Source organism: Gracilinanus agilis, chromosome 3 (assembly GCF_016433145.1).
Source record: "Gracilinanus agilis isolate LMUSP501 chromosome 3, AgileGrace, whole genome shotgun sequence".
Lineage (NCBI taxonomy): Eukaryota > Metazoa > Chordata > Mammalia > Didelphimorphia > Didelphidae > Gracilinanus > Gracilinanus agilis.
In genome coordinates this window covers 462066649-462087623 of record NC_058132.1, presented here as the reverse complement: position 1 = coordinate 462087623, position 20975 = coordinate 462066649, and the positions used below count along the sequence as shown (strand labels likewise).

Below are 20975 nucleotides of genomic sequence, written 5' to 3'. Positions count from 1 at the left end.
CTCATCTTATAGAGGCAGAAAATGAAGCTTAGGGAAGTTAAAGTACATGAATAAATAGAGGTATGATACCATCCACTGTACTGCAATACCTATATAGGAAAGTGTCAAAATCTAAGAAGGCAAATGAATTAATGCCACAAGCTGTTTCCCTTGCACCACTCACTGATAAGATTATAAAGGTAGAAGTAGGGATCACAAAGTCTAAATGACTCATTTTATAGATGAGGAACTGAGGCACATCAAGCATGTAACTAATCCTAGGTCACACAGGTAGGGTCGAAGTTGAGATTCAAATACAGATCTTCCCTCTGACTTCAAATTCAACACTTTTCACTGTATTATATTGTGGAATGAGGATGGGGGAAGATGATTAATAATAGGACCCACCTCATAGACTGTTCATGAGGATCTAATTAGATTATATACATTAAGTGGTTTAAAAATCTTAGAGTACTTGATAAATGCCAGCTTGTATAAGAATATTTAACAGTAGCAATTCTTAATAACATAGTGTAATGATAATAATTATTATGCATGGTAAATAGGTAAAGCAAAGATATTCACTTAGGCTATCACCATTTCTTAGAGAAGTTTATTTGATGAAAATGGTTGCCACAACAAAGGAGCTAAAATAGCAAAGAAATCACCACAGCCAGTCAGTTCTTCATCTTCATGCCAAGTACCTCTCTGTTTTAGAGTGTTAGCTCATTTGCAAAGAATTGCAAAGTATGGTGATAGTGGAAAACTCCAAGTACTGCCTCAAATCAGCAAAATGCAATTAAAAGAAAATGAACCTGGCACAAAAATCCTTGGCATGAGATCCTGCTAAACCAGATCACCCAAGAGTATTGTAGAAAAAACTGGAAGAAGGACAATAACGGGTGGGAAATAGAACACATCTGCTGGGAGATCTATTTTCATCAGCAACAATAGTGAAGCTATGACATTTGGACTCAATCATCTTGGTACCCAATGTACTATGTGAAGAAATAGTAATGACACTTTGGAAGAAGGAATTGAGGAAGAACAGCAAGATCTGATCAAATACATAGAGAAGGAATTCATTTTAGATGGAATGTAATTTAAAGGAATCTCAGAGATAAATTGTCAAGATATTTGAAAGATTGGGTTCTGTTCCATTTTAGAATTAGAAAAAAAATAATTGTTGGTATGTCTCACCCAAAAATAGTGATGAAAAAGATAAAAAAAACTACTGATTCATGTCTATAAATTTTTTGTGAAAACACTTGAAGCATTATTGTTCAAGGGTGTCCTTGATAAAAACTTGAGAAGGAAATTTGGAGGTCTTTTGCAAAAGTGGAGACCACATACAGTAACAGGAATTAATGACTGAGAAAGAGACAAGTGACTATTGGTCCAAGTAAAAAGTAAATGGAAGTCTCAACCAGGTTTGGGAACAGTGTAAGAAGAAATTAAGGGATAGATGTGAAAATATTGTGAAAAAGTTTGCAGATGTAATTGCTAAAACTGTTGTTAAGAGATAGCATGACCAAAAGGAGAGGTACCTTAGGATGGAAAAAAAGCAAATTTCACAATTTTCAGAAAAGGGAGAAATGAGGATTTAAAAACTCATAATCCAATCTGCTTGGTTTCCATCCTAGACAAATTTCTTGGGAAGGTCATTAAAGAATATGTGAAATGCAAACCACTACCACTTAACATGTTAAGATAATACAATTGATTTTAAAGAATTCATTAGAATAAATCATGGCAGATAAAATGGATTTCCTTTTTTGACAAGGTTGATCAAGGTAAAACAATTGACATAATGGGAAGGGAAACAAGAAGTCTGAAGAATATTGAAGGCCAAGGCTCTTGAGACCCAAATTGAACCATTGAGAGTTCTTAGGATTAAAATCTGAGTTTATGTTTCTGATTTTCTTGTGAGAAAACTGGAATTTGAGAGACTGGGAGGTTGTGTATAGTTATCTCAATGATGTTGGTTGCCTGAATGCCTTTGAATTGGGGAAAATTTTAAACTGACTATAAATGCTACCAATACAGATGGGCACTTCATTTGTAGTAACACCTGTGTACTCAAGAGAAAATAACTGGTCTGCTATCATTTGATGCCAAGGTTTACCCACGTAAGCTGAACAGATGAAGGGGAATCCCCAGAAGTGCCAAGAAATAGATGCTTCCAACCTACATTGGAAATTTTAATATCCCAACAGGTTATGGTCATGCATTTATGGGGCAAGGTTTTTTTGTAGCCCGGAGTTGCATGTGTGAACTGAAGAGAAACCGAGAAATGCAGGGTTGATTCAAAACCTACTAAAATGCAAATGGCCTCCATACACAGCATCTTTTTCTTCTGGAGCAGGGGTCGGCAACGTATGGCTCTTGAGCCATATCTGGCTCTTTTAAAGGCCAGATGTGGCTCTTTCTGCAGAAGCCATAAAGTCAATTTTTTTTAGGCACTGTGACAAGAGCGCCCACTGTTACAGGAGCGGGCACTGTGAGCAATGTAAGGCTCTCACAAAATTACATTTTAAAAAATGTGGTGTTTATGGCTCTCATGGCCAAAAAGGTTGTCAACCCCTTCTCTGGAGGCACTCAGGGACTTCTGCTCTTGGTAGCTTTTCATAAAATGATGTTTCTTATTGTTAATCTTTCAGCACTCACACAAACATCTAACCATAGTGATGCCAAATCTTACTCAAGGAAAGTATATGTGAGCTTTTTCTGTCTTGGGAATCAAAGTGCAATATATGTATATATATATATGTATATATATTTTAAATATATTTATTTCTAATCAGCCGATTGGAGAATCTTTTCTGTTTGGAAGCTAAGCTATAACCACGATTTATCCTACAGTCTCCCTCGTCTTGTACCCCTAATTTCCTAGAACTGAAACATTTGTTCATGAAGACACCCCAGTTTTTATATTTATGTTGCAGGGTTCTGCCAGTCACTTTCATTTTCATCACCATTTTTCTTCCATTTTAATTAGTTCTGCCATTTAATCCTGGCAATTGGTTTTTCAGAGCCCTGATTTGGTTGCTTTTATGAGTTTTTGGAGAGTGTTTACTTGACAGGGTTGGGGGGACCTGAGTTTTGGGACTTCAATAGGAAGATTTAAAAAGTATTGATTAGACTTCCTGGTTAAGATGGCGGCAGAGTAAAAAGCATCTGTTTATCGTCTCCTAACCAAAACATAGAGGACTCCTCAGGAAGAAATAAAAACAAACCCAGCGGAAAGAAGGGACTCCACAACAGGGCACAGCACTGGAGGTATGTGGAATCGAGGCATTTCCATGCTATAAAGGGGTGAAACAGCTCTCACTAAAACAAGAGTTGAGCAACCCCCTCCCCCACCCCATACCACCTACAGTGCCAAAGCCAGCTCACAAGAGTTAGAGCAAGTTTGGGGTACACATTAAGTCCTTGGCAGCTACCTGGGGTCACCAGGGTTTGCCCCTGAGAGCAGCAAGACTTAAGATCCTAAGAGGCTAAAGAGCACACAGACTTTGAACACAGACCCTGAGCACAGGCACAAGTGTGGGCAAGGATGCAAGTGCAGACACAGATCCTGAGCACAGGCAAGGACTCAGATCCTGAGCACAGGCGTGGACCCTGAGTGGGGACCCAGTGCAGAGGGGTGCATAACTGTGGAAGCAGCACCCTGACACTGTTAAAGGAGCCTTGCGCAGAGGAACAAGCAAGGGGACCACCAGGAGGCTTGACCCTGAGAACAAAGAGACCTGAGACCTCAGGAGCCTAAAGAGCACAGACAGACCCTGAGGGTGAGGATAAACCTGACAGGGCACAGGGCTAACAATGGCAAGCCACAAACAAGAACCCCAAAAGAGAAAGAACAAGAAGAAGTCTCTAATACTCAACAAATTTTATAAAGATAAAACCAAGACAACAGAGCAAACAGCATAAGAGAACAAACAAGTAATCACATCCAAACCTTCCCAAAATAATGAAAACTGGCCACAAGCTATTGAAGAGTTAAAATCTGAGATGATGAGAAAGATGGAAGAGATTTGGTGAGAGAAGTAGGAAATAGCTCAAAAGGTAATTAACAGGTTAGAAGACAGAAACTCCCAATTGGGGAAAGATGCCCCAAAATCAAACGAAATGGTAAGCAAATTGGAAACCAAAATCTGGCAAGAAAATAGCAGTTTACAAGGCAGAATTTCACAATTGGAAAGTGAGGCAAGTAAATTGAAAACCAGAAATGGCCAGATTGACAAGGAAAACCAAAAGATTATAACTGAAAATGAGTCCCTAAAGCCTAGAATTGAGCAAATAGGAGCTAATGATCTCTCAAGACAGCAAGAACAAATAAAACAAAGTCAAAAGACTGATAAAATAAAAGGAAAATAGAAAGTGACAGACCAAAAAAACAGTTCTAGAAGAGACAATCTGAGAATCATTGGTCTTCCTGAAAAGCAGAAATTAATAGAAATTTGGACTCCATACTAAAAGAAATTATTCAGCAAAATTGCCCTGAAGTCCTACAACAAGAGGGCAATATAGACATTGAAAGGATCCATAGATCACCCTCTACACCAGACCCAAAAAAGACAACCCCCAGGAATATAATAGCCAAATTCAAGACCTTGCAAGTAAAAGAAAAAATTGTATAAGAAGCCAGAAAGAGACAATTCAGATATTAAGGAGCACCAATCAGGATCACACAGGATCTGGCAGCCTCCACGCTAAAAGACCACAAGGCTTAGAATATGATATTCAGAAAGGCAAGAGAACTGGGTCTACAACCAAGGATCAACTACCGATCAAAACTAACTATATACTTCCAGGGGAAAGTTTGCACATTCAACAAGATAGAAGATTTCCAAGTATTTGCACAGAAAAGACCAGGACTGAATGGAAAGTTTGATATTCAACCACTAAAATCAAGAGAAACATGAAAAGGTAAATAAACAGAGGGGAAAGAAAGAAAACTTATATTTTTTAAATTTGCCTCTTTAAGGGTTTCAATATGATCTAATTATTTGTATTCCTATGTGTAGAAATGTTATGTATAATTCCCTGTAAGGAAGTCTATTCAATATTATAGTATTCACTATTATAGTAATAGAAGAAATTATTCATAGGGAGATGTTGGAATACTAAATGGTCTAGGATTATATCGGGGTGGGAAAGAGGGGGGTGAATAGTAGAGGACACCAAGAGAAATTTGAATGAATAAGAAAAATAGGATAGTCTATTACACACAAAAAGGGCATGGGAAGGGGAAGGGATGAATACTATTATAAGAAGGAGAGGAAGAGAGCATTAAGAAGTAACATTTAAACTTTACTCTCAGTGTAATTAACCCTGAGAGGGAAGAGTAGCTTTATCCATTGGAATATAAAACTCTATCTAACCATACTGAGAAAATTAGAACAGACAAACCAAGGGGAGCAGAGGAGTGGGGAGGTCAAAAAAGGGAGGGGACAAGAAGAGGGAGGGAATTCATTAGGCCTTAAAAATAAAAAGAGGGGAATAATAAGGGAGGGGGTAGAAAGGGAAATAAATCAAGGGAGGGTACAAGGGTTACTGGCTTAAAGCAAACCACTGGTTTAAAAGGAAATAGTATAAGAAGAAGAGGTAGAACTAGGAGAGGATACCAAAATGTCAGCAAATACATAACTGATAATTATAACTCTGAATGTAAATGGGATGAACTCTCCCATAAAAAGGAAGCAAATAACAAAGTGGATTAGAAAACAAAACCCTACCATATATTGTCTACAAGAAACACATATGAGGTAGGTGGACATACAGGTTTAAAGTAAAGGGCTTGGGCAAAATCCTTTGGACCTCAAATGAGAAAAAGAAGGCAGGAGTGGCAATTATGATTTCTGACAAAGCCAAAGTAAAAATAGATATGATTAAAAAAGACAGGGAAGGTCATTACAACCTGATTAAAGGCAGTATAAACAATGAGGAAATAACATTGCTCAATATGTATGCACCAAATGGCATAGTAACCAAATTCATAAAGGGGAAACTGGCAGATCTCAAGGAAATAGATAGTAAAACCATACTAGTGGGAGATCTAAATATTTCTTTTTCAGATCTAGATAAACCTAACCAAAAAATAAATAAGAAATAGGTAAGAGAGATGAATGAAGTCCTAGAAAAATTAGATTTAATAGATATGTGGAGAAAAATAAATAGGAACAAAAAGGAATACACCTTCTTTTCAGCTGCATATGGTACATTCACAAAGACTGACCATGTAATAGGGCATAGAAACATGGCAAACAAATGCAAAAGAGCAGAAATAATAAATGTAACCTTCTCAGATCATAATGCAATAAAAATAATAATTAGTAAGGGCACCTGGACAGGCAAATCAAAAACTAATTGGAAATTAAATAATATGATTCTCCAAAACCAGCTGGTTAAAGAAGAAATCATATAAACAATCAACAATTTCATTGAAGAGAATGACAATGTTGAGACATCCTACCAAACTCTGTGGGATGCAGCCAAGGCAGTACACAAGGGGAAATTTATATCCTTGAGTGAATATATTAACAAATTAGAGAGGGCAGAGATTAGTGAATTGGGCATGCAACTTAAAAAATTAGAAAGTGAGCAAATTAAAAATCCCCAGATGAAAACTAAATTAGAAATACTAAAAATCAAGGGAGAAATTAATAAAATCGAAAGTAAAAGAACTATTGAATTAATAAATAAGACTAGAAGCTGGTATTTTGAAATAAACAGATAAAATAAACAAAGTACTGGTCAATCTAATAAAAAAAAGGAAAGAAGAAAACCAAATTGACAGTATCAAAGATGAAAAGGGAGGCCTCACCTCTAATAAAGGGGAAATTAAGGCAATCATTAAAAACTATTTTGCCCAATTATATGGCAATAAATATAGCAATCTAGGAGATATGGATGAATATTTACAAAAATACAAATTGCCTAGATTAACAGCAGAAGAAATAGGATACCTAAATAATCCCATATCAGAAAAAGAAATTGAACAAGCCATCAAAGAACTCCCTAAGAAAAAATTGCCAGGGCCTGATGGATTCACAAGTGAATTCTATCAGACATTCAAAGAGCAACTAATCCCAATACTATACAAATTATTTGATATGATAAGCAAAGAAGGAGTCCTACCAAATTCCTTTTATGACACAAATATGGTACTGATTTCAAAACCAGGTAGATCAAAAACAGAGAAAGAAAACTACAGACCAATCTCCCTAAGGAACATAGATGCAAAAAATCTTAAATAGAATACTAGTAAAGAGGCTCCAGCAAGTGATCAAGAGTATCATCCACCATGATCAGGTGGGATTTATACTAGGAATGCAAGGATGGTTCAACATTAGGAAAACCATCCACATAATTGACCTTATCAACAATCTAACAAACAAAAATCACATGATTATCTCAAAAGATGCTGAAAAAGCCTTTGACAAAATACAGCATCCATTCCTATTGAAAACACTAGAAAGTATAGGAATAGAAGGACCTTTCCTAAAAATAATAAACAGTATATATCTAAAACCATCAAGAAGCATCATATGCAATGGGGATAAATTCAAAGCCTTTCCAATAAGATCAGGAGTGAAACAAGGATGCCCATTATCACCTCTGTTATTTAACATTGTACTAGAAACACTAGCAGTAGCAATTAGAGAAGAAAAAGAAATTGAAGGTATCAAAATAGGTAATGAGGAGACTAAGCTATCACTCTTTGCAGATGATATGATGGTATACTTAAAAAATCCTAGAGAATCAACTAAGAAGCTTGTAGAAATAATCAACAACTTTAGCAAAGTTGCAGGATACAAAATAAATGCACATAAATCATCAGCATTTCTATACATCTCCAACACATCACAGCAACAAGAGGTAGAAAGAGAAACACCATTTAAAATCACCCTAGACAATATAAAATACTTAGGAATCTATCTACCAAAACAAACACAGGAATTATACGAAAACAACTACAAAACACTTTCCAAACAATTAAAACTAGATCTAAATAATTGGAAAAACATTAATTGCTCACGGGTAAAACTAGATAACATAATAAAAATGACCATTCTACCCAAATCAATTTACCTACTTAGCACCATACCTATCAAACTACCAAAAAACTTTTTTACTGAATTATGAAAAACTATAACAAAGTTCATCTGGAATAACAAAAGATCAAGAATACCAAGGGAAATAATGAAAAAAAATGTGAAGGAAGAGGTCCTAGCAGTACCAGATATTAAACTATACTATAAAGCAGCAGTCATCAAAACAATATGGTACTGGCTAAGAGACAGAAGGGAGGATCAGTGGAATAGACTTGGGGTAAGTGACATCAGCAAGACAGTGTATGATAAACCCAAAGAGCCCAATTTTGGGGACAAAAATCCACTCTTTGACAAAAACTGTCGGGAAATTTGAAAAACAATATGGGAGAGATTAGGTTTAGATCAACATCTCACACCCTACACCAAGATAAATTCAGAATGGGTAAATGACTTGAATATAAAGAGGGAAACTATAAATAAGTTAAGTAAACATAGAATAGTTTATTTGTCAGATCTCTGGGAAAGGAAAGATTTTCAAATCAAGCAAGAGTTAGAGAAAATTACAAAATGTAAAATAAATGATTTTGATTATATCAAACTAAAAAGCTTTTGTACAGACAAAAACAATGCAGCCAAAATCAGAAGGAAAACAACAAATTGGGAAAAAATCTTTATAACAAAAAACTCTGACAGGGATCTAATTACTCAAATATACAGGGAGTTAAACAAATTGTATAAAAAATCAAGCCATTCCCCAATTGAAAAATGGGCAAGAGACATGAATAGGCAATTTTCAGATAAAGAAATCAAAAGTATCAATAAGCACATGAGAAAGTGTTCTAAATTTCTAATAATTATAGAAATGCAAATCAAAACAACTCTGAGGTATCACCTCACACCTAGCAGATTGGCTAAAATGAAAGAAGGGGAGAGTAATGAATGCTGGAGGGGATGTGGCAAAACTGGGACATTAATGCATCGCTGGTGGAGTTGTGAACTGATCCAACCATTCTGGATGGCAATTTGGAATTATGCTCAAAGGGCTATAAAAGAATGCCTGCCCTTTAATCCAGCCATACCATTGTTGGGTTTGTACCCCAAAGAGATCATAGATAAACAGACTTGTATGAAAATATTTATAGCCGTGCTTTTTGTGGTGGCAAAAAACTGGAAAAATGAGGGTATGTCCTTCAATTGGGGAATGGCTGAACAAATTGTGGTATATGCTGGTGATGGGATACTATTGTGCACAAAGGAATAATAAACTGGAGGAGTTCCATGTGAACTGGAAAGACCTCCAGGAATTGATGCAGAGTGAAAGGAGTAGAGCCAGAAGAACATTGTACACAGAGACCAATACACTGTGGAAAAATAGAATGTAATGGACTTCTGTACTAGCAGCAATGCAATGACCCAGGACAGTTCTGAGGAACTTATGGTAAAGAATACTACCCACATTCAGAGGAAGAACTACAGGAGTGGAAACACAAGAAAAGCAACTGCTTGAACACATGGGTTGAGGTGGGCATGATTGGGGATCGAAAGTACCACACCAATGCAACTATCAACAATTTGGAAATAGGTTTTGATCAATGACACATGTTAAAACCAGTGGAAATGCACATCAGCTTTGGGGGTTGGTGGGGAGTCAAGAGGTAAAGGGGAAAGTAGGAGCATGAATCATGTAAACATGTTAACTTTTCTAAAAAATAAAAATTATTAAATGGGGGAGGGAAAATAAATAATTAAAACAAATGTTGCAAAAAAAACAAACAAACAGTGGAAGTACGCATCAGCCATGAGGGCAAGGGGGCAGGGGGCCTCGGGGGTGAAGGGGAAAATAAGAGCATGAATTATGTAACTATGTTAACTTTTCTAAAAAATAAATATTAATAAATGTTTAAAAATAATTAAATAAAAAATAAATAAAATAATAAAAAGTATTCATTACTAGAGCGATATTTTTGGGTAGTTAAATGTCTTACTGAGATTGATTTAATCCTTTAGGCATTTCATTATCAGCTACAGTCCTACACTAAAGTGTGCTTTCTTTGTAAATCTCTGTGGTTTCTGATGTAATGCCAGAAAGATATATCAAAGGCAGCCTTTCTTCCTCCCTGTATCCAGGACCTGAAATTGAAAGAGTATATTTGAAAAGTGAATTCTGATGTAGATTTCTAGGATTTTGTTTGCATGTGGATAGTTCTTGCCCTTCTTTGATATTTAACTCCCTACCATTACCTGCAGCAAATGTAATCAGAATGTCTGTATCATCCTGTGTATTGGTAACCAATACCTCTGAACAGCTCATTTGTATTACCACTGTATTTGTGTACTTTAACAATTGTGTAAATAACATATTCATAATGACTTCTAAAAAAACCAATTGATAGCACATCTGGATTAAAATATTTTTGACAAATTATTTCCACATCCCTGTGGATAAGACAGAAAATATGAGCTGGATGATTGGATAATTAGGTGGTTTCACTCAGAACTAATTGAACACATGGAGTGTTAATTAAAAAATTGGTGTTAACTTAAAGATTATTCTATACTTGAGTGTTACACAGCTGCATCTTCAACCTTATTTTCTTCAACATTTTCATCACTGACTTAGATGAAGGTTGTATACAATGCAATTTGTGGATAATACAAAACTTAGATGAACTGGCTGACTAAAAATCAGGATCCAAAAGTTTCTCTATATGTTGGAATTAAAGGTTACATCTAGTAAGATGAAATTAAATAGGAAAAAAATGTAAAATCCTATACCTAGGTTCAAATCATCAACTGCACAAGTCCAGAATGCAAAGAGAAGTTTTTTTGACAGCAACTTACTTTAAAAAGTCCTGTAGTAAAAAAAATGTCCTGTAAGACTCAAAGGTAATGTGAGTTAACAGTGTAACATGACAAATAGCAAAAACGACCAAACACAAGCTATTTAGAATACTGTCCATAATTCAGGAAGCAGTGATCAATCCCATTGCCCAAGTCAAGCTGAATATGAAATCCTAGGTTCACATCACAAAGTAAGTCTGTGACAAAATCTGGAAAATTCCTGGGTTTTTTTTTCCTGGGGTAGGTTATTATTTAGACCTGAAAGGGACTTTCAAGATCAATTATTAATATCTTCATTTTATAGATCATCTGAGAGACATTGTATTGCAGAGAATAACTAGGTCATTCACAGTTGTTCAAAAGGCATTGCTGTTACTAGTTCAATATTCTTTTGGTTCTGCTCAGTTCACTTTGTATCAGTTCATGTAAGTCTTTCCAGAATTGTCTGAAATCATCCTGCTTGTTATTTCTTTTATAGCACAATAATATTCTGTTACAATCATATACCACAACTTGTTCAACTATTACCCAATTGATGGGCAACTCAATTGAAAAAAACTTCTTAACAACCATAGCCATGCAAGAGTAGAATAGGGTCCCTCAGAAGATACGGTGAAGATGACTCAGGGTGAAGGTCTTCAAGGAAAGGCTGAAGGACTACTTGAAGGTCATGTTATAGAGAAGATTCTTCCTCAGGCAAAGGTTGAACTAGATAACTTTTAAAGTTCCTTTCATCTCTAAAATTCTATTTCACTCCTTCTTTGAGAGGTTCTTGTTAAGAGTAGATAGGAAATTAATAGGCAAAGTGAGGAAAAGAAGGCATTCCACATAGAGGCAGGAAAATACAGTATATGTTCTGAGCAAAGTAGGCTATTTTGGCTAAGGGGCAGAAGAAATAGGAGATAAGGCTGGAAATACAAATTTTCATTTTGAAGGGCCTTGAATATCAGGCAGAGGTTTTTAAATGTTTAGTATAAATAAACAAATAAGATAAAGAATTCTATGTGTATTTATTTGGGAATTCAAAAAAACATGATTAACATAATTATACCCAGGGGTATACTGATAAATGTTTTAACAACTTTTTTAAAAAAACTTACATGACAATTTTAAGTTTTAATCTGAATTATGTAACACTTTCTTAAGTCTAGGCAATCAACAGCGAAAATAATATGATCTTTATTATGCATCAATAATAATCAATAATAAGTAATCAAATAATAAGCTTTCATCTGTAATGTTACTTCATTTCCAAAGAACTAATACTCACACTGAAAATTTACCTTTGCATCTCTAGTTTCCTTTAGGACATTTAATGTTCCATTGGGAATCTCTCATCTTTAAAATTTTAGTAATAGAATTTGTTTCCACATATCTCAGACCCTAATTTTTTCTCCCTGCTCCATAAAAGGCATTGTTTAGCAAACATATGTATATATAGATTATATTTTTCATGTTTCCATTTTTTAATTCATTCTCTGGAGGGGAATATTCACAAGTTATTCTACAAATATTAAATCTAAACCTGTATATAATGTTCTTTGGTTCTATTCATTTCTCAAGTTTTTAAATTAGTTAATCTTTTAAATTAATTTGCTCATTGGTTTTTAAGGTGCAGTAATATTCCTTCCCAATCAAATAACACAATTTATTTAATCCTTCTACAATTGATGGATATCTCCTCAATTTCCACTTCTTTGCCATCACAAAAAGAACAGCTATAAATATTATGGAACTCATAGGTGAATGCAAATATGTTACAGGAATCTTCATGGATGGGTATTGAAAAAAAGGTGGAACACAAATCTACTACTGTGAAATATTTAGTGGTACCATAATAGAGGAAATAATAGTGGATGGACTTGGGACAACAGGGTGTCTTTTGATGGCATGAATATTAATATCCCTTAAATCTTGAACAAATCGATAAATAGGTTTCCATTTTCATCTAATTTGGGTTTTTTAATAGGCAAGATAGGTGTATTGTATTCTGATTTGCATGGGATTGTTGTTATTTGCTGCTTAATTAAAGAATTTATCACTGAGATAATTCCCTCAATTGCTTTTTTTGATAATGGATATTGAGGAACGCATGGAGATAGGCCATCTCTTGTTCTTCAGATAGTTTTAATGTAATATTGCCATCTTGATTACTGTAATGTAGAAGATGGCAGGATGGAATTCCTACAAAATACAGGGTCAAGCCTCACCTAGAATTCCAAACATTACATATTATCATGGTTCTTAATTTACACAAAAGTTCTCTCCCCAATAAATTCATAAGAGAGTTAGGCATTAGAAGGAATGAATATTCCATGGATAAAGGTCCCACAGACACCATTCATGGTGAAAGCTTTGGGACTGTCAGAGATGCTCCAGGCCTCCCCCCTCAACATTGATAGAGCCAATAGAATTACAATTAGAATCAGGTGTACTCATCAGCACAAATCTTGATGCCCTAGTACCTGAAGACAATCATATAACATATTTCCAACTTTCAGTGTCACATGTGGTTCATTGCTATCCAGGGAAGAATGGACTGGGATGACTGGTGTAATTATATCAGAGTCTGGAAAATCAAATGTTTTAATCTTTGATTCCTTTCTCCCCTCTCAATAAAGGTCCATGTGTACCTCTATGAGATTCCTCTCATTGAGGATTTACATTTTGGCTATTGTATGCACATGCCCCATTTCATATATACTGAAACATATCATTTGCCTCATTTTGATTATTGTTTCTTTCATTCCCATAATTTCCATAGCTGTTATTTCTGTAATTGTTTCTGATATTATTATTCCTAAAATAGTTGTTCCTAAAGTTCCCACCATTATTTCTAAAATTATTGAATATTTGAGTCCAGCATCTGCAATTTAACATTAGGTGTAAGTTTGTGTGTGTTTGTATGTATATAGACATACATATATATGTGTATATGTACTTAGTTTTTTCACACACACGTACACATACTGAATTAATTGAGAAGATTAGAGAATTGAGTGAACTACACTGAACTTGATTTATGACTCAATTCTGGAACTAAATTAGTTTCTATTCAATTATGGGTCTAGTCTCAATTCTATCTTGTGAGAAACTTTACTCAATTATGGGAAATGGGAGAAAACCTTATTGAATTGTTTGAATCTAGCCAGGCATGGCTAGGAACCTGGACCACCTGGACCAGATGATTAGAAAACCTTAACTAAGAACCTTTGCTATGCTGACCAAAAACCAGTCAGACTCAAAGACTCATACACGCAGTTTCTCACAATTGTATATCCTAAGCAACCCATGTGTCTCATCTGAAATTGGCCTTGTACTGATCTCTTATTCTTTCCATTTTATTGTAGACATACATTTGAGAGGAGTGGGACACCATTTTTTCTGTTCATTCTCCTCCTTTCACATAGCAAAGTCCCTAATCTTTCCTCTGATCAGAAATCAGATTACTTAATATTGTATTGTTTTCTTTTTAATTAATAAGATTTTCAAGCATCTTTGTGTGTGGTATATGTGAGTGTGTGTGTATTTGTGTATATTTAAACACTACTTAGTACTTAAGACACTACTCAGTACCCAAATACATCAAATCCTCTCTTTGGCATTTAAAACCTTTCATTACCTCATTACCTCCTACCTTTTTGATCTTCTTATATTTACTCCCCACTGTGTACTGTGGAATCCAGTGACACCTGCCTCCTTATTGTTTCTCCCAGGAGATACTACATTTCCCAACTCTGAGAATTTTTACTGACTGTCTCCCATGCCTGGAATGGTCTCCCTCCTCATCTCTTTCTCCTGGCTTCTCTAGGTTCTTTCAGTCCTAGAAAAAAAAATCCCTTTTACAAGAAGCTTTTAATGATTTCCCTCAATGCTAGCTCCTCCCCACTAATGATTATCTCCAATTTATCCTTCATGTAGCTTGCTCATTAGTTGTTTACATGTTATCTCCCTCAACTGTGAACTCCTTAAGAGAAGACTTTTTTATTGTTCTTTTAATCTCCAGCATTTGACTGACTGCCATTAGAAAAAATATATACAGTATTATAGTACATTTACTTTTGAAATAAAAATCTACAGATATAGTGGTACCAGGTTTTTCCTAAGGCCTTTTGATAAATTTTAAGCTCATTTTATGACTTATGACATGTGAAACCATAACTTTACCAGTAAAAGTACATGGGATAAAGATGAATAGAAATAGAAATAAGAATTCCACACCTGTGAGAATAATCTAGTTTGGCACTAAACATGACAGTGTGGTCAGAAATGTTTTATTATATCTTCTTAAGTAAACCCATGCTGAAAATTTAAGCATATAATATAAAATTCTATGCACTATCTAATGATAGATATCTAATATATGAATGTATGGAAAAACATGGAAATCAATTGCCTATTACATTTTAAATCTTATTGGCTATGATAAAATCTCATCACTTAGATGAAAGGCAGAATTGCTCAGTCACAGATAGTCAATTCAGTCAAATAGGGAGGCATTTTTCTCTCTATTTTATTCAAAACAACTAATATTTTAAAATATCCAGATGTTTTTGTGTTATGCAGGAATTGAATACATTTAAAATCATCAAAGAAAAATTATCCCAAAACTAGACATAACATTTTAACGCATAGTACAAGACATTTTCAGAACCTAGCACAACTGAATATTGCAGACAGTCAAATCTTTGTTGAAATACTGAATTAATGAATTTTCAGGGAAATACTCTGGATAGCACTCTACCCCACCAGAAGGAAATATGCAAACTATGTGTTGTACTGTAATTCATCCAGTAATAAAGAACCTTAAAATGCAAATCACAGAGACAAGGAAGTGTGTTGTTGTTCTGTCCTTTTAGTGTATCTAACTTTTAGCAACCCTATTTGGGATTTTGTTGGCAAAGCTATTGGAGTGGCTTGCCATTTCCATCTCTAGCTCATTTGACATATGAGGAAACTGAGGCAAGCAGGATTAAGTGACTTTCTCAAAGTCAAACAGCTGGTATCTTTGTTGAGATCTGAACTCTGGTCTTCCTGACTCCAGACATTCCACTACTGCTAATAAAGAAGAGAAGAATATTCAAGATATAGACTCAGTTAATCTCTTTTATACAGAAAGAACTAAGATTAAGAATGAAATCAGTTCATTTATCTGTCTTTGTCATTTAGGGCAAAGAGTACTGGACATAGAATCATAGGCTTAGGCTCGAATCATTTATTACTTGTGTGAACAATAGTAAGTCACTCAAATTCTATGGAGTTCCATTTCACCATCTGTAATATCAGAGCTGGACTAGATGACCTCTGCAGTTACTTCTAGTTTGAAATCTATGACATTCCTTCTCTCTATTTTCCTTACATTACTACTCATCTCATCTTCTTCTTTTCAGGGACTGAGTTGGTAGGTTAGGGAGGAAGGGTGGTCTCTGATGCTCAATTGAATATCAGTATAAACTCTAGGATATGAATATGGAAAGGACATATAAAGAATTTTTTGTTGCTGTTATTCAGTTCTGTCCAAGTCTTCATGATTCCATTTGGGGTATTCTTGACAAAGATACTGGAGTGGTTTGCCATCTCCTTCTTCAGCTCATTTGACAGATGAAGAAACTGAGGCAACAGGGTTAAGTGACTTATCTAGTGTCACCAGCTAGTAAGTGTCTGAGGCCAGATTTGAACTAAACCTTAAAAACAATTAAAAACAACAAATTAACAACAATCGTTGTCTTCCTGTTAATAGTTACATGTCAATATAATGAGCACTATTTTTAACATTGAGGATATGTGGCTCTGAAGTAATTATTATATAAGGCATTAGTTTTACTTGGTGAGAGATACCTTAGTGTCTATGATTTGACTTTTCTTTAACTCATTATTTTGAGAACAAAAGGTCCATAAGGGCACTCTCATTTCCCAGCATAACAAGGAGTTAATTCCATACAGGAAATAAAAGACTGTAATTACATCCATCTCAGCTGAAAGGATTAGTTTTCCAAAGCCTGAAAAACTGCATACATGACTAGTTTTAGCTACTCTTTCCAGATTTCTGCTCAGGGCAGATCCTATGGGAAAGTCATAACCTAATATTTCTGAAAAGAAAAAAAAATCCTTGGCTCTCCAACTTTTCTTAATTCATGCCAAGGAAAGGCATCAGGTAACTAATGCTTATAACCTACTTCCATGATATTTTCCCTACACTTTTCTTCTAGCTGCTCTCTCTGTACCTTCTCCTTTTCTTAGCTTAGAGTTACCATTCATTCTACTCCCTTTGCCAAAATTTCTACTGCCTGGAATTCTTCTTTTTCATTGTACTTGAACTCTTCAAGAGAAGGTGCTCAATGGATCTAAAAGTGTTATTATTTATACACTAACTAGCAACGAATTACTTAATTGGTCTAAGCCTCATTGCCTTCTTCTATAAAATGGAGATATCTTTTTTACAAAACTCATAAGTCTATTAAAAGGCACATATATGTATTTATAAAGCTTTTAAAAAATTCTTTAAACCCTTACCTTCTGTCTTAGAACCAAGACAAGAACTTAGAAGAGTGGTAAGGGCTACACAATGAGGGTTAAGTGGCTTGTCCAGGATCACAGAGCTAGGAAAGATCTGAAGCCATATTTGAACCTAGTATCTCCTGTCTGTCTCTAGGCCTGTCTCTCAATTCACTGAGCTACCCAGTTGTCCCCTATAAAGCATTTTTTTTTGCAAATTGTAAAGCACTATATAAAGACTAATTTATTACTAATAATATTAGGATTTGTGTTTTCACAATATATCAAAAAGTTAGTAGAATCACAAATTTAGCATAGAACCAAAAAGGTGGAAGGGATCTCCTTGGTTACCTAGTTTATTTCCCTCATTTTACCCAAAAGGAAAATAAGGGCCAGGAAGTGACTAACTCAAAGTCACACAGAGTGGGATGCTGGTAAATGTTTAAGAACTGTAGTTGTTTAGTCATTTCAGTCACACCCAACTCTTCATGATCCTTTTTGGGGTTTTGTTGGCAAAGATCCTTGAGTAGTTATCCATTTCCTTCTCTAGCTCATTTTACAGATGAGGAAACTGAGACAGGTAGAGGCTGAATAATTTACTCAGGGTCACACAGCTAGTGAAGGAAGGAGGCTAGATTGAATTCAGATCTTCATGATTCTAGGCCCATGTACTCTATCGACTATACTACCTAGCTGCCTCTGTTTCAGAACAGGACTGCTGGCTCAGTACCCACTCACCCTATCACTCTAGTAATTTCACATAGGGAAACGAAAAGTCATTCTTCCTCACTAGACTTAGGAACCTTGCTTTGTAGTTTTCTTTAAGTATGCTTTTTGTCATTATAACATTTTCTATTTGAGAAATTTAAAAATAGAACAAAAAACACAACCATGAGTCCCTACAGCAATTTGCTTAGTGTCATTTAAAATCCTTTGAAGCTAACAAAGGCAAAAAGACCAAAAGGCTGTTTAGGTGACATGTGACATTCCTGTGGTGCAAGTCATGGTAAAGTCTCATTCTTAATGACTAGAACCATTGCCCATGACAAAACAGAGTTCTTATGGATGTGATGACAGACTCAACATCCATAGGGACTAATGGCTTTGCCATGGGAAAGAGTTTGTCCAACTTTTCTATGGACTTTTATAATGCCAATATCCGTAGTCCAATCACAGGAAGAGGGTACAATGTAACAGAACTTAAAGCTAATAACTAAAACATACTAACTAAAGGTAACATTGTGTAACAGAACATCTTAGATTTGATTAGGTTAATATGTAAACTTAAAGCAAAATCAAATTCAAAAATAAACAAGCAACAAATACAATATATGTGACAGGATACAATCACTCAATGTCAGTGGAAGGTACCCATTTTACATGCAAGTAATAAATCCAAGAGTCCTTTTCTCCAATTCTGATAGCTGTTGGAGTAGTTTGCTGGAAATTCAATATATACACCTTGTCTCCTGGGTGTAGATCTGTATTTAAGATGGCATTACATAGATTTCTTCACTGGTTCTAAGGCAGAAGAATGATAAGGGCAAGGCAATGGAGGTTAAGCAATTTGCCCAGGGTCACACAGCGAGAAGTGTCTGAGACCACATTTGAATCTAGGACCTCCCATTTCTAGGTTTGGCTCTCAATTCACTGAGCAACCCAGCTGCCACTGTCCTGAAAATATTTTAATATAGTTAATATGTCTTCAGAAATCTTCTTTTCTCATATTGGAGAACCACTGCTGGGAAGAAGCTGTCGAGGCCCGTTGGAGGAAACTGCCAGTGAGGCTCAGTAAAATTCTGCAAAAATGTCTTTGTATCCATCACTCAGAGACCTGAAAGTAGATAAAGTAATACAGGCTCAGGCAGCCTTTTCTGCAAACCCTGCCAATTCAGCAGTTTTGTGAGATGCCTCTGCTTCCATTTCTCAAGATGGATATCTCTATCCTAATCTATATCCTGAACTCTCTCAGTACATGGGCTTGGGTTTAAATGAAGAAGAAACACATATAAACATGGCCATGGTTCCTGGAACATCTAGGGAGCAGTTGGTGGCCAGGCCTTCTGCCATGAGTTATATGGTGGCTCCTATAACTGGTAATGATGTTGGGATTTGAAGAGCAGAAATCAAGGAATCCATGAAGTTATTTTATGTAAAGATCAAGATGGAAAAATTGGCCTTTGGCTTAAGTCAACAGATAATGGTATTTTTGCTCAGGTGGTCCAAGCCAATTCTCCAGCATTTTGGTTGGACTGAGGTTTGAGGACTAAATTCTGCAAATTAATGGTGAAAATTGTGCAGGGTGAAGCTCTGATAAAATCCATAAAGTTCCCAAACAGGCTTTTGGAGAGAAGATAACTATGACTATTCGAGACAGACCATTTGAATGAACTATTACCATACATAAGGATAGCACAGGACATATTGGATTCATTTTTTTAAAATGGAAAGATAACCTCTATCATGAAAGACAGTTCTGTAGCAAGAAATGGTCTCCTCGTTGAGCACAACATTTGTGAAATCAATGGTCAGGACATAATTGGCCTGAAAGACTCTCAAATTGCAGACATACTGTTGACATCTGTGACTGTAATTACCATTACAATCCTGGCTGCTTTCATCTTTGAATACATAATCAAAAGGATGGCATCAAACATTGTGAAAAATTTAATGGATCACGCTATCCCATAAGTTTAAAATTCAAGCAGTTGTATATTCTTTCACATAATGGAAACTACTGAACTTGGGCAGTTTTACTCAGCATCTTCTGTATTAGACACATAAACTTACTGGGAGCCAAGAAGCATCTGCTGCATGAGAGCCTTTTGTATTGTATCATGACTGGGAATATTACTGTTTGACACACTTTTGTGTTCAAGTTGTAAATTGTCTTTGTAGCCTTATACTGGTTTTTACAGAAATTAACTGTTCAAGAGTTTTGACTTTCATGGCATCAACTTTCCAGTAGTTTCACCACTCTTTCTTATAAGCCATTATGGTTAAGATAACTAATACAGATTTTTTTAAAGTATTATAATCAGGTACCTATAATTCTAGATATTCTAGAAAGTAATACTGTTTCTCTTTTCTTATTGTGTAGTATTTTTAATGCTTTGCTATTGTACCTCTAGAATTACTGTATTCTGCTACTTCTAATTTTGTTTACAAAATTGCTAACTTAGTTTCATTCCATATGAACATTACAAATGTCAAAATGTAGAACTGCACAAAATTGTGGTGATTTTATCTTAATAATGTATAACTAATGCTTCAATTGTCACCTTAACCATGTTCTGAAATAAAAAATTAAGTTAATTGATTAACTCTTTAAAAAAAAAGAAATTTTCTTTTCTCTCTTGGCTAAGTCTGCCTAGTTCTATGAACCAATATTTATATAGCATAAACTTAAGAACCTTCACCATGTTGGTTGCCTTCTTTAAAAAAAAAAACCCTTACCTTCCATTTTAGAATCAATACTGTGTATTGATTCCAAGGCAGAAGAACAGTAGGGGCTAGACAATGGGGGGTAAGTGACTTGTTTGGTGTCACATAGCTAGGAAGTGTCAGACCGGATTTGAACCTAGGACCTGCCATCTCTAG

General features: G+C 35.3%; 1 protein-coding gene and 1 pseudogene across 1 annotated transcript in view; one reads left to right on the top strand and one right to left on the bottom strand.

The window, feature by feature from the left end:
• ARHGAP6 (Rho GTPase activating protein 6) overlaps nt 1–20975 on the bottom strand; it is a 675366-nt gene that overhangs the window by 548057 nt on the left and 106334 nt on the right. The window lies entirely within an intron of this gene.
• LOC123242550 lies at nt 19183–20066 on the top strand (annotated as a pseudogene).